This window comes from Capsicum annuum, unplaced genomic scaffold (genome assembly GCF_002878395.1).
Source record: "Capsicum annuum cultivar UCD-10X-F1 unplaced genomic scaffold, UCD10Xv1.1 ctg69732, whole genome shotgun sequence".
NCBI classification, from domain to species: Eukaryota; Viridiplantae; Streptophyta; class Magnoliopsida; order Solanales; family Solanaceae; genus Capsicum; species Capsicum annuum.
The window spans coordinates 1-9,143 of NW_025879400.1; the positions used below are offsets into that span (position 1 = coordinate 1).

The window sequence follows — 9,143 nt, forward strand, 5'->3', positions numbered from 1 at the left end:
TTGCTCTCTGACTTCCTTCAGCTTGTGTAACATCGTCATCACTACAATATATATAAAACAATAAAATCAAGAGATAATACATCAAAATCCACATAAACTTGTCACTCCGACTTGTTTTAACACTTAAACTTAACACGCGTTTATTTAAGAAGTGTAGAAAGTGGGGTTGGGGGTCGGGTGTGGGGGATAATATAAAGTGGATAGAGTATAGAAATGTTGGAGTTTTAAGAAGTAACAAAAGTTTCAAAAAATTACAATATCTGTTTGAAGATTTCCTCAAATACATCAAATTGAGATCGTGTATCTTAGATACAGACCCTATAAAAAAAAAAAAAATACTTTTTACAACTGACAATAGAACGTTTATCTTTTTATACAAGAAAAGAAAAATGTATAAACACAAGTATTTGTTATGTTAGGCGTTGTTAGAATGTCCAAAGATATAAATTGTTCTGTAATTGGGGTTGATAGAATGTCCCTCTTCCGATATTCTTTTGTAATTCTTTAAAATTTAGATATGATTATGCGGATTAGATAATGATATTTGTCCAATTTTGGTGTTTTCTTCCAAATAAAAGAGTACTTAATCGCAGTAGTAAACACAAAAACTACCGCCAATGACAGGATCAAATATTGGCCAAGTTACTTATTTTTTCTTGGAAGTTGAAGGGTTTTGCATATTCTTGGAAGTTCTCTTGTCTTGACTTCTTGTCTGTATGGAAATAGTAACATTGTTTGCTATTATTTGTCTCACGTAGAAAATACTTGTAAAAAACACTTCTTTTTATTATTTGATATATACTCTGTGTAAATGCTACAATGCACTCTATATTCAAGGGTGGAGTCTAAGTAGGGCTGAAGAGTTTATTCGCATTCTCTTCTTCGTTCGAAAGTTGTAATGTTATCAGGATTAAAATTATTTTTTTTTATATATGTAGTATTATATGTTGAATCTCTTTTTGAGCTTCTTTGTGTGTGTACTTTTCATAGTATATATTTTGAACCCCTCTTAGTGAAAATATGACTCCACCACTATTTATAGCAAGCAGGAATCTATTTGAGGAAACAATAGGAACTGAGAAAGCAAAAACTTATAATGCAACTAAAAAGAAGAAGCTGTTGGCGCTGAATTATAATTTACGTAGCTAAAATAAAATTATGGCGATAATTCTATTTAACGATGAATTAACGACACATTATCAGAAATAATTCCTTAGATACGAACTATTTAGTGACAAATTAGCGAAGAATTTCATAGTTTATTCCCAGGGCCAACATATATTAAATAATTACAATCTATTATTTTCAGTGAAAAAGACAACCTGTGTTTATGTTAGTGAAATAAATTATATTTTGCAACTTCTAAGGAGTTTCTTATAAATCTACGTGGTCGGTGAGAAAAATTCTGTGCTTTCTTTCTCTTCTTCTTATTATTCTTTTTGACTAATTGTTGCATGTCAATATAAACCTTTCTGCAGAAGTGTGTGTGTGTTGAGGAAAATAACATTAAATTACAAATATAAACAAGATTGATTTATACCAAGTATTTTGGTTAGCTAGAAACAATATTTTAGTAATGAACACAATAGATCATCTTGTATTCTTGTTGGATATGAATCAACAACTGAAACAAAAACAAAAAATCTCTTTATATCGGTAAAAATTAAGTGATAAGTTTTTCTTTTGTTTTTTTTTGAAAAAAAAAAAATGATGAGAAGAACAATTTGTGTATACAATCTACTAGTGGAGTCATAAACTAATAGGAGTATAATACATTTATGAAATATTTTTGTCAGACACCTGTGGAAAATAAACCACTTACTTTCTTTTTTCCACTAAAACTAATTCTAGATATATAGGAGTACATTATGGGTTACTTCCCTCGAGATTTTTTTCTTTTTTTAAGCCGTTCATTAAAAAAAACTTGTCGTATGATTTTTCCGACTAGTCCAGTCCTCATGCATGGACTCGTTGGAATCTAATTATGGAAGGGAGGTGATTAGACATGCTATGAAGCAGGTTCAACTTATTGAGGACAAGATCCTAGCCAGGAGGGTGTGGAGGTCGCGGATAAGGATAGAAGGCTAGTGTGAGTGTGTGGGTTGTAGCAGGGAGGAGAGATCTTGTCACTACAAGAAAACTGATTATTAGAGACCATGATTTAGGAACAACTTGTAAATATGGTCCCGAATAAAAATATATTTTTAGGGATGACATTATTTAGTAGTCTCTATACATGTGGGAAAATATTATCTGGTCGCCAAAATGTGAAAAATTCAGCGGGAATCGCAGGCGGGATATGAAATATATTTTTATTTTATTTTATGTGAATAAACTTTCTCTGTCCAGAAGGTCCTACTTTCTCTCTCTTTCACTGCCAAAATAGCTCTCTCTCTTGCCCTCGATGAAATACAATCTCTAAATCTCATTGCCTATATTCCTAAATCGCTCATTGATCTTCACTCAAAGGTTAAAGTTTTTGGTCGTTGCTCATCTATGAGTAAGGTTGTTCTCCCTCGTCTGTTTCTTCTCCTTGTCCTTTTCGATTAAAATCAAAAGTTCTGTTCTTTCTTGCGCTCTGGTAGACTATGTTTGACTGGGTTGTTCAACTCTGTTATTGAAGTGATTTTATATACATATATAGAGTTTTTACGATGGATGCTTTATATTGTTTGCAATTTCATGTACGTATATGTGTTAATTGTATTTCGTTAGTGTTTATTTTGGAACATTTTGGTGAAATTAGTTTAAATGTTGATTGATGATGTTTTTTTGGTGAATAGGCCACTGCGCCCTTTGTTACCATATCTTCTCCTTGCGAAAAACATGATGCCAAGATGTTATCCGGTTCAACCCCGTCTGCCTTCTGCAAATGATGGCTTTGTAAATGGATTTACACCGTAGCAGATAGGACAATTACATTGTTTGATACATGAGCATGTTCAACTACTTAGGTTTTTGTCGTTTGTGTGCTTGTGGGATCTTATGTTTTTTTGTTTGTTTGTGTGGAATTCAGGTGAATCTCAGAGATAAAGTAGTAAATCTGAGCAAATCACCAGTGAAAAGGAGATTATCTGAAAGTTTTATAGAGAAATCTGCGAGGTGCGTTTTATTATTGATTTGATTTAATTAATTTCTTAAAATTGAGTTTGTTTATTGATTAGGTTAGTGTTTGACAGGATTTAATTTTAATTTGTTTATAGAGATCTGTGTATTAGTCAGAAAATGTTGAGAATCTGTAGTATCATAATCATCAAATTTGTCATTTGAAAAGGCCATCATAGTTCAATTGAACTAGAGAAGGGGATCCTTGGGGTAACCAGTAAATTTGCTGTTATGTGGCCTCTGGGTCACATATTCAAGTTGTGGAAATAGTCTCTTGCAGAAGTGTAGGTTAAAGTTTTGCATAATATATCCTTGTGATCTTGCTTTTTGCAGGACCAATGCATAGCAGAAGATTTAGTGCCTTTTTGTTCAATTGGATCAAAATGTATATATTTGTTCATATAGTATATTAAAACTACTATGGGATTTAGGTGTAATAGTAGTTCTTCTTTCATTAATTGAGATATAATCTATTTTAATTATGTTAAATTAATAAGAATCTGCACTTCATAGCTACTGGATGCCATTTTTTGATTTGAAGATTTGTTAATTTCTATCACTTTTTGTAGATATGGAGTAGTTAAATGCAGTGAAAAAGGCATTGCATGTGTCTAGGGCTCCATCAAATCTTTTGTCTCGAGAAATTGAGAACAATAGAATTCTAGAGTTCTATAAGCAAGTGTGGAACAAAATAAGGCAAGAAGTTTGTATATCTGTGGCTGCCCAGGGACGGGAAAGTCTCTATCAATGGAGAAGGTTAACAAGGTCCTGATAAATTGAGAGAAAATACCATTTTGTGTTATAGGAAGTCATGAAGCACAGAGATGCTGCACAGATAGCAGCCATTGAGGCTATGCAGGTTACTTCGGCTACTGTAAGCTTAATCAGATGTCTCAGGTAGTCTGGTTTTTTTTTTCTTTTCTTTTCTGTCAAGTCGGAATTTAAGGTACTTCTTTTTGAGTTGCATAGTAAAAGGTGAATTTTAAGTGCTGAAATTAGTTTTTGCTTCATGTTAAGACACTTTAGCTTGGCTGCATGTTTGTGTATTAATAAGGTAATATTTGTTGATGTTGTCTTGAAAATCCCATATGGAAGTTGTATAAAACCTAAAAATGGTTCTCTATAAAAGGCAATGTACACAAGAAGGGACCTCCTGGGTGCACCAAAAACTAATCAAAAGAGTTTGGCTGTATAGCTAGTAGTCCTACTTTTTGTTATGTTCGAGCCAACTGTGGAAAGCTTATGTTGTATTGTATATGTCTGCACATGGTGCTATATTCTGTGTAATAAATTGCCAACAATTTAGTGCTTATGCAATTGTTTGGCAGGCCACTTCAAACTCTTCTAATTTGTCTTTGGATAAGCTTAGCATGGGTAAAAGTACCACTATATTCAACATTTCTTTTCTCATCAACTTAACACTATCTTGAATGACCCACGAGAGGTTATAGTAATTTGAATTTTTTTTGGGGCAACTGAATGGGAAAATGTGATAGGAGGTTACTTCCATGACATTCGATAAGTTTGCAATTTTGTACATCATACTGTCTGAATGATTGTACAACGAGTAACTGAAATTGCAAATTCCTAATTAGGTCATATAATGTACTGTTTTTACTTGTTTGGAAATGCCTTTCAATATGTGTTATTATTTGTTGTTTATTATACTTCGATTATAGTATTATTTTACCTTAGTTAGTGTCATGTTTCTATGTACTGTTTTTCAAGTTAGTTGGTCTATTGGAGGCAATCTCTCTGCCTACACTCTCCCTTCCTCGGTCCTCACTTTGTGGGATTATACTAAGTATGGGGAGAGTTTACAGAAGGTTAATGAGAAAGATCGGGTTATTGTAGATCTACGGGATAAGGTTTCTCAGTTTAAGCAGGCTTGTCGTGAGACTGAATTGCGGTTGAAATTCACTTGTGAAGATAATGTAATACTTGTATTTTTCATTTATACCTCTTATACTTTGACTATCGTATTATTTTGTTTTAGTTACTGTCTTGTTTCTATGTACTGTTTCTGAGTTACTTGGACTGTTTTCCCCTTGAGCTGAGGGTGTATCGGAGACATCCTCTCTACCCTCCTCAGACCTCACTTTGTAGGATTATGGTGAATACGTTAATTTTATTGTTGTATTAACATTAGTTTTAATTTCTTCAAACATCATTGTAGAAGTCCCTTTTCAGGATGTGGGTTGCTCTGCTTTTACCATTCTTGTTGTTATGTTTGCTTAAACGATAATGGTATAGAATTTGTACCAAAATAGGTTCATGTATTCACTTCTCTGATCTCTTCAAACATCATTGTGAAAATCCCTTTATCTAATTGAATCAGATTTGACTCGACACAAAGAAATCCCTTTATGTCAAAATTGAGGGAGTGCTTCTTAACAGGTCAAATTCTAGTTTATTGCTAATGTCTTGTGAGCCCTACATTAACGGTATAACAAATAGGTCCACTGATGCGTGAACATGTACAATCCTATTGCACAGACATAGCTATAGAATATTATACTTAACTAATATCCAAACAATCCTGTCACCTAAGAAAGCCCTGTTACTTTACATTACCAAGAATCAGCAGATTCCCTGTTTGCCTACAGATCATAAAAGATGGTCAACACTCAACATAGTATCTGGTGAAATTACTGCAAATACATGTAAGAATATGATTTGTCACTTGGAATAGAAAGACTATTGCCAGAACCTACGAGTTAGTTTTGTTTATTGATTGCTGAACTTAGTTTTGTTTAAATCTGTAGGGCTCGTTCTCTTATTTTATGCAGACAAGAAAATTAAGAGTCATGCTAACCATTACATTGTCAGAGTTAGTGTCTGAAGTTCGAGTAACACAAATAAAACCTGATGAAATACTAGAAGAAAGTGGTGAAGCTCGTCGTCTTCGAAGGATCAGCAGAAAACCTCTGTTCCTGGTATGAGGTGAAATTTCTTTTCGAGAGTCTTCTTATGGCTCTTGATGCCAGTCTGGGACATGCACTTCTGGTAAGTTTGGCCTCCTTAATCACTGCTCTAAGTACTACGTATTAATATTCTTCAATGGTGTTTTGTCATTAGCTTTCTTGTAATTCTCTGTTATAAACTAGTGATGGCATTTTCTCCTGTGCCAGATCTTCATATAATGTGGTTACTGCATCTTTGTGAAGCTCGTCAGGAAATGCAGTCTTGGGTAGAAGCTGCTCAATGCGTTGTTACTGTTTCTGGTGTAGTGATGCAGGTAACTTCGATTAGATAGCCTTCCTGTTTCTGAGCTAATCTTAAACTGCTGCAGGTTGCTAGCTTTGGTGGCTCGAACATTAATCTGTCTGCCTAGGAGGACAAGAAGAACCCTAGTGAATCTAAGGTTTGCAATTTATATTACTCATACCGTGCAGTCTCTTCCTTGTTGAGACCACATGTATTATCTTCCTGTTGCACAAAGGTTATAGTTTTATTTGCGAGACCAACTTGCTATCTATATGGCTACCAATTAGAGACCAACCTACTAATCTATACGGCCACCGTTTAAAGCCTAATCTATACGTAAAACTTAACGGCCACCGTTAAGTAAACAACCTCATATTAATAAACAACCTTATAATCTTTACGGCCACCGTTTAACCTTATAAACTTTAACGGCCATCATTTAACCTTATAACTCTAAATTAGTAAACAACCATATAACCTTATAATCTTAACGGCCACCATTTAACCTTATAACCTTAACAACCACTGTTTTGATATGTTTGTAGTCCTGTTTTGGTGATATATTGTTGATTTATTAAGTTTCTTGTACGGTGACACATAACAACGCCATTCATCATACAATAATTGCAGAGTAGCTAAATGCTGAACAATTAACTGAAACATTACATAATCACACTATGTAGGCACATCGTGTAAATCTTTCTTCAATGTGAGCACTTGAGGTTTTCCATTCGTGGTTTATTCGCACACTTGACAACTTGTATATAATAATAGACATTTTTTAAGAGTCCAAGTAACTTTGGTACTTACTAGGTACAAACTTTGAGTGTTAGTAATGTTACATAATGATGGACTATCCTATTACAGGTTGTTATGTTAACAACTATTGTTGCAAAGTATACAAACAACTTAGCTACTAGCTAGAACAATAGATGATTTCACTATAATAAAGTTCGTGACAGGAAATAGTTGACGTTGAAAGGTCGAGTATGCGAGAGAGAATTAGGATGAACGTCCTGCTATTGAGACTAGACTCAGTACCAGGAGTTGATCCAATAGTCAGGGAGCTGAGACAAGACCTGAGTCGCAGGATTGTGAGGTTGCAAGAGATACTAGATGTTGTTTCTGACACTAAAATTCAAAATCGGGATGGATTTCTGATAGATTGGGATGATGTTGTTGAAAGGATGAAAATGGATGTATGCAATGAGAGAGGCGGTGGCAATGAACTAGAGATGTTTTTTGCTGAGCATTTGGGCTTTCGATGCCTACAAAGGTTTCTCTGCGACCAATGATCTTGATAAGTGAATATGTTATGTATATATCTATACATATCCTGTACTGGAGGTCTATTGGAAACAACCTTTCTACTGCTTCAGAGGTAGTGGTATGGACTGCATTTATTTTACTCTCCCCAAACCCCACTAGGTGGTAATACACTCGGTACGTTGTTGTTGTTGGTTTATCCGTACATGAACAAAATTTCCGTGCTTTATTGCCCTTAAGAAACTTATTGAATTTTTGTTTAATGAAAATATAGTCATTATATGTTTAATTTTAGTGACCCTGCTGCTCATTATCTTTTTCCTACAGAATATGCAGCAAAAGGTGTTACAGGTATTCAATCTCTTTTTTCCTTTGTATACTTTGATTTCCTATAATGATGCTAACCAAATGCTTAATTTTGTTTGTTTGCCACTTATATTCAGGTCGCAAGTTTTACAATCTTGCTCTCAACTCTATGATGGATGCTCCTTTATAGAATTCACCTTTTCTGGAGAGTTTTATCAAAGTAGAAGACATCGTTTTTGTAGGATTATTTAGAAAAACATTTTGTTATATACTTAGAGATGCTGGCTACTTTGGTTGATGAATTATGTAAACAGTATTTGGATAGTATATTTTTGTATGTACTTTTTGTCGGATGTTAATTCATTGTACTAGTAATATTATTGATAATTTTATTTATATACATTTAATTATCAATAGTAGAAATTGTATATTGGTTGCCACATTTTTGGTCAAAAATAATTTTTTTAATTCATCAATTTTAATTAAAGCAGGTAAAAATACTTCTTTAGGGACCAACGTTGAATTGTCCTTAAAACATTTCAAGGACCAGATTTTTGTTCGTAAAAGCTTTCAAGGACCAGCTAAGTTTGTCGTAAAAGAATTCAAGGTGGATGTATAAAGACCAGAAACGTGGTACTAAAATATTTTTAGGGACCAAAATTTTATTAGTCGCAAAAAGGCTTTAGGGACCGATAAAAAAATTTCGTCCCTATTGACCTTTAGCGACGGAGGCTACAGGGACGGGTGACGACCAGATTTTTTCCGTCGTTATTGACCTTTAGGGACCGGAAATAGACTTTTAGGGACCATTTTTCTCGTCCCTATTGGCCGTTTTTCTTGTAGTGTGTGTAGCCGGGTTCGTAATCCTAGGACTGTGTACTTAGGTGTCTTTGGTATGTGAGGGTATGTTAATACCAGGTGGGGGTCCTATTTCTTATTTCTTAGTCCCTATTTTCTTATTTAGTGTTGCCCTTATTTCTCGTATTTTGTATTTTCTCTGGTTTCTATTCTATTATTTCTTATTTCTGATTTTCTATTGTGTCATCCATCCCCTTATTTACTATTCTTTATCTTGAGCCAGAGGTCTATCGAAAATAGCCTCTCTACCTCTTCGGAGGTAGCGATATGGACTACGTACATCTTACCCGCCCCACACCTCATTTTGTGGGAATACACTGAATTTGTTGTTGTTATAGAAAAAAAAAACAAAACAAAAAAAAGTTACACAAGTGGGTTACTATGCTATCGATGAAATTTGA

General features: G+C 34.1%; 1 long non-coding RNA gene across 3 annotated transcripts; it reads left to right on the forward strand.

Annotated features, from left to right (window-relative positions):
* Positions 1–2,280: 2,280 nt before the first annotated feature.
* Positions 2,281–8,257, forward strand: LOC124894106. 3 transcript variants are annotated; one of them, XR_007051016.1, is made up of 5 exons: positions 2,282–2,505; positions 3,017–3,102; positions 3,675–6,111; positions 6,237–7,929; positions 8,022–8,257. It is a non-coding gene; the product is annotated as an uncharacterized LOC124894106 (long non-coding RNA). The 3 variants fall into 3 exon arrangements; XR_007051017.1 differs by having other exon boundaries at positions 2,283–2,505; positions 3,675–4,002; positions 5,871–6,111; positions 6,237–8,257; XR_007051015.1 differs by having other exon boundaries at positions 2,281–2,505; positions 6,237–8,257.
* Positions 8,258–9,143: the final 886 nt, after the last annotated feature.